At 37.1% G+C, this 5972-nt stretch overlaps 1 long non-coding RNA gene across 1 annotated transcript; it reads left to right on the top strand.

Annotated features, from left to right (window-relative positions):
- Nucleotides 1-854: 854 nt before the first annotated feature.
- Nucleotides 855-5361, top strand: LOC131782132 (uncharacterized). The gene is made up of 4 exons (XR_009340012.2): nucleotides 855-1138; nucleotides 2257-2361; nucleotides 4861-4995; nucleotides 5085-5361. It is a non-coding gene; the product is annotated as an uncharacterized lncRNA (long non-coding RNA).
- Nucleotides 5362-5972: the final 611 nt, after the last annotated feature.

Here is a 5972-nt window from a genome sequence, read left to right as displayed (position 1 = left end):
TTCCCTTTCTTCATGAGGTTCATATCTCCAAGGCGAACACGTGCAATTGCGTAGAACTTCTTTGTTTCCAAGATAGTCAATCATCAAATTGTCAAAAAATCTAAAAACCCTCAACGCCTAATTCAAATTGTATTTTAAGAGCTTGAAATTAAATGTTCGTCGAAACTGAAAAAATGTCATTCAACTTTTCCAATTACTTTGGCTTTCGCGTGAGTTTGCGCGACTCAAGGCTATGACTGAAAAAGTTCATTCCCATGTCTTATAGTACTCCTATTTTTCGGATAAACGACTCTTGACCGCGTACAAGAAGATCCCTTCTTCTCGATCAGGTTCAACAGTCGTCATGGATGATAGATCAATAAATTTACTCTTCGAACTTTCTTCGATCGGAGGCCTTCCTCACTTATATAGTAAGCTATTTTAAAAGCGGAATCAAAGACTTGTCGTGGAAAAAGAAAGCTCATTCTTGTTCTTCTGTCTCGTTTCCTCCAGTATTGTCTTCCTGGATGAAATGCATCCGCATGATATCCTCTGAGTATACATCCATGCCTGCGTAATCACGGTTCGAAACGTGCACAAAGCAAAGGGATATATATCGTTCTCTCAACAACTAGTTTCCGTGAGGCATTCTTATCATATTTGAGAAGATCGAAGATACCGAAAGGTCCTAAGTGTCTCAGATCGATTTCAGCTACGAATCGAAAGTTCTTCAAGCAAACTAGTTTCTCATTTACGTCAGTTAACTGACGCAAAGAGATAGGCGCTTTGTGCTTTGATATACCTAAATAAATAAATAAACCCGATAACTTACAAATCCATAAAGAAGTATGCGGCACGCATTCGAAACGTGCTGATCCACGCTGGAGGTCGCTACCTCGTGAGGCAAACGATTGATTAAACTTAACTTTCAAGTGTTTTTACGATGACTATCCCAACCTTTCTCAGGCTCGCTAAGACAAGGCTCAGGATGATAAAATCCCCCCCGCGAAGTCAACCGCGCCTTAAGAAAAACATTTCAAAATGGCGGCAAAAATAGCGGACATTGCGGCACATCGAAGTTTCGGAAACTCTGTCGTTCTCTTGTATTCTGAGGCTTGTTTGTGTTAGAAGTCTGGAATCACTTGGGAAGAATATGGAGGTAAGAAATTTTTTATCACTGCTTCCTTTTTAACGTTGTTTAAAGGTGTTGCTTGTATCTGTTGTGCGTCCTTCGGTTGAATTTAGTGTGAGTTCGATCAGACCAGATCATTCCAGGCTTTATGCGTTAGTTGACCGACAGGAAAGCTATGAATTACTTTCATCGCCGAACAGGTGTTAATTTAGTTCCACGCTTTTTTAATTCAACATGTTTCGGGCGAAGCGTGTGAAATTAAAATCGTTTCGTGTTGTTAGAGAATCTTTCTTTTGATCAGCGTAACCTGTGTTAAGGTCCAACTTACAAACGTTGAGAGAAAGGGACATTTGTAAGAGGAAAAGCATTTGTTAGCTTAAGTTAAAACCATGTTTCGCAGAGGAATTAATGATTTTGTTCTGAAAAAAGAATTCAGGTGAACCGTTGCCCTTTTATCAAAAGTCCTAATATGAAAGTTAACCATGGGAACTAATAACTAGACAAAAAATTATTGCAAAGTTCTTTTATGTATTAGTGAGACTCATGTTTTAGTGGACAGCATTACAGGCTTAGTTCACAAGACAAGGTATAAAAGCTCTGTAGTCTTACTTGTACATATACATTATAATATAATTTTCTGTTTAGCAATTAATTGTTACTTACACATACAACAATGATTTCCAGTGAGAAAATGGCTAGTATACATTTTAAATTAATTAAATTGTTCATCATTAAATATAGCGAAGTATAATTGCTTCACTATTTAATTTCCCACATTAGAACAAAATGCTACAACAAAATGACACAGGAAATGATAAGCTTTAAGGTTCTTGAGTTTAAATATGATCATGGTTTTCTCTCTCCTTGCACTACTCAAAAAGAATACAGCAATTCTTAACTTTTCCTCAAGGATGTCACTAAAGAGGGCCTTATTTGTACAATACAGTAATTAGTTTGAAAATCACTTGAGTAGGAGATTTAATTTGCTCGACATTATTCATCATGCACTTTGCAAATGTTACATTTTGAGCTCATTTTGTTCAATGAATCCTTTAGAAGCATAAATAAATTGATGACTTTAAAATTGCTGCACAAAATTAAACATTGCCACATGATTAATCATGTTGTTGCTGTTCTTTTTTTAGATTTCTACCAGGCTACATTGCCTTCAGTTATGTTCCTGATCTACATACATATAGAATACTCATATATTTATCAGTTGGACTGTTATAGTAAAGTTCCTCAAAATGGTAAGTAATAAATTATCTTTTTGGTGCTTTTTCATGCTTACAGTACATGTGGAACCCACTGAAGATAGCTTTTCTGTGGACTTAATGTTTATGGCTGTAAATATTAATTATTTTCAGGGCTTTGAAAAATATTATGCAAATCACAAAATATCAGCACTTATTATAAGTTGAAACATTGAATAAGGTGTATTTATTTAGGAAGGTGAATGGTGATCTTCCGTATTTGATGTTGATGACATCTTTGGGTAAAACTGCGTTTCCCAGCTTTGGTAGGGCTTTGCTCGTGTTGCTGATTTCCTTTTCTTGCCTGATGATGCAGGTCACAGCTGTGTTTCCTCCTGAAGTCTTCTCTGCTTACATGTGCAGAACTGCATTGCTCACTAAGCTTTCAACTCGGTTGTTCCAGGTCTTCCATGTGATGGAAGTATATGCCAAAGAGCTTTCTTCTTGTTACGCTCTAGTTGGGTCATCACTTTGTGGCACAAAATTGCATGCCTCCAACACAGGTTATGCAACCTTAATATCAACTTTGGTGATCTCTTTCTGTCCTGAGCATAAAAAATTTCCACCATTTCGCACTGGGTGGCCAGCAAAGCTCTCACATCATGGGTTGTTGTCTGGTAAAGGGCTATAGTTAATTAGATTAGTGTCTTGTGATAATCTGCCCCTCACTTTTTCTCTTCGTTAAGTTGAACAGCTAGTATTTCTTTAAGTTTTATCAGTGTATCAATGTCAGAAATGTGATTCGGGATTTCTTCCAGAATGTTTTTTATATGATTCATGGTGCAGTGAAGAGCTTTAAAACACAGTACCTCATAGGACTGGAGGTTGAGACTTTCCACAGTAACACTAGCTCTCATCCCCAAACAACAGTGCTGGAATTTTTGTTGCCCCTCCAAGTTCTTCATTTAAAATTTGTGCAAGTTCTGGTTTGGTTTTGTCTGAATCTCCAAGACCTCTTGCTTCAATTTCAGCTCATGGCTCGTTGACCTTCAGATCTTTAAATGGGTTCAAGAGTTGTTTTGCCTCTTTTCCTTTCCTTCCTGCTAACACCAGTTGTTGCCATTCAGTCAATGTTCTGTACTTTCTTTGGGCCATGTAATCTAGATTGTGGCACATGCTTAAATGCCCATCACAACTTGGGCAACCATAATGCCCTCCATGCTGATTTCCACATTCAAAGTTTGCAGCAGGGTTGTCTCCATTCATGAATCTCATCTCATCTTCTTATTCAACATCCTCCTCTGTTTTCACTTTTTGGGTTAAATTTACTTAATCATCATGTCTGGCTGGAACAAATTTTATCTGATCTTCAATGCTGGAACTGCTCTGCACCAACATATATAGATAGGGCCTCTCCACTGTTGCCTGGACATCCACATCTTTTCGATATTGAACTCTAGCTTCTGCATCAGAGAGACGAATTGCTGGGTCATACATCTCTCTGACACAAAAGAGCATGTGACCATAATTTGAAAGGGTTGAATGGTCATGCCAAATCAGCCAATGCCTCTTCCACTGAAGGCTTTTTAGCCTTTGTTTGATTTCATCATGTGTTCCCCTTATTCCCTCGCTGATCTTCTTTAGCTCTGCATGAATCTCACTTTCACTGAGCTCTTCATAAAATGCATCGTTTTTATTTGAAGAATGTCTTTGTTTTTAATCAATGCTTCTTTTCTAATGTCTTGGAAGGGAATTTTTCTTTTTTTGCTAGCAAGTGGCATTACCTCTGCTCTATCTCTCCCTGTGCATTTATCACCAATTTGGTGATCTCTCTTTCTATCACTGGCTCTCCTATGTTAAATTTGCCACTCTCTATTCCCTCATGGATGCTTTGCTTGAGTTGTTTATTTGATTGCATCACAGGCACGGAAATTTCTCCCCCCTTTTGCTTCCTCATAGCTCTGCATACCCTGAATCCTGGAAAATTAATCAAACCTTTTGTTACAGGAGGCTAGGGAAATCATAAAAACCCATGAAAGTATTATAGGGTCACATATTCATCGTTAACTTGACTTAGACTGTTGTATGCATTCTTATTACTTCAGGCCTACTTCTTCTAATGTTTTTCTAATTTGTAGTCTAATTAAACTGATGAAAATGATAAGTAGCAGTATTGCTAGTAATTCTAAATTCTAAATTCTAAATTTTAACTCTTAAATCTCACTGTTCTTTAATTAATAAATCAAATGTTGTTCAATCCTAATACACAATTTCTTTTGCTTATGATATTGCAGAGATGTAACTCTCCACTGTTGGCTTAGTTACAAATTTACCACTTTTTTTACCTGTAAGGCCATCCTCTGAATTGAGATGCACTTCTGATGGGGGCTTAAATCGGGCAATATCGACTTTTTTTTACTTTAAATAGGCTTTGACTAATTGCCCTATTACCTATTACTAATTGCCTCCATTGCCAGGTGTTCAGTCACTTCCCTTGGTTTTGATGTTGTACATTGATGTTGTAGTAGCTGATCCAACTTTCTTCTATGTTATCAGGTGAAGCTGTGTGGGATGACATTCCCTGACCTTTGGTGGGGTTGTTTTTGCTCTCTCCTTGGCCTCTTCAAAGGTTTCATAGGACAGGGCCATTCTTTGGACTTGCCTTGAACTGTAAGACTGACGAAGACTAAGGTGAACAGCACCGTCATTTTGTGACATTTTGGACTCTAGTTCTTTTTTTGATTGCCTTTGCTCATTTCTCCTTCTTTTTTTCTCTTCAGCAGGTGAAGACTTCTTTTGAAGACCAGCTTCAGGGACAAGCACTAGAATGTCACTAAGTGATTTTTGAAAGTTTTCCTGGCATTTTTCATTGTAAGTGGCATATATTGCTTCTCCAATGCTTTTTAATTTCCTTTTTGTGACCTTAGGTTCTCTCTGACATTGATTATTGACATTTGTGTTAAGTTCAGTCAGAGGTCCCTTCCTAGCCCCTCTGCAAAACTTACTTAAAAGGAAGGTAGATTGTAATTGAGAGTTGAATAAAAGACAGGCCTAGCAGCTGTAGTTTTTTTTTTATAAAAATTTATTTTAGTTTTCGAGAAATGATTTTTTTCGTTCGACCGCTCAAATATGCAAATTTTTTAATATTACCCGAGTTGTGTGACCTCATGTAAAGAATATACTTGACCTCCGGTATTTCTGTCAACATAATCCGTTGTTTTATCATCTAAACTTAATCCCCTGTCATTATTGAAGCTGGCAAAGAAATATTTATTTTTTGGTGAATATTTTTGTCCGACATACTTTTTCTACCTCGAAAAGTAGCATCAAAACAAAGACAGTTTTAACAATGACCGATATGACAGAATCTGCCAAGCTACGAGCTTTTAAAAGACAAAAGGATGGTTAAAAAGTTACTGTAAAAATTTCCATGTGTATTTGTGTTGTTCTATACTGAGACGAACTCAAAGTCCGGCAAAATTTACTTGCTAGCGAATATGAAATATACCGTCATGGTGTGCCTACTTGTCGCCACCGTTTACTGGCATAAATCACTACAATTTGAAAAAAAATCTAACATAACACTCTTACCTTGTTTATTTATGATTTTATGAACTGTTTTGATGATCAGGTCATGCTTTACCACATTCTAGCCAGATTTGAGTTCC

Source organism: Pocillopora verrucosa, chromosome 10, assembly GCF_036669915.1.
Source record: "Pocillopora verrucosa isolate sample1 chromosome 10, ASM3666991v2, whole genome shotgun sequence".
Taxonomy (NCBI): domain Eukaryota; kingdom Metazoa; phylum Cnidaria; class Anthozoa; order Scleractinia; family Pocilloporidae; genus Pocillopora; species Pocillopora verrucosa.
The sequence above is the reverse complement of the archived record's forward strand: the minus strand, read 5'-3'. Positions and strand labels throughout refer to the sequence as shown.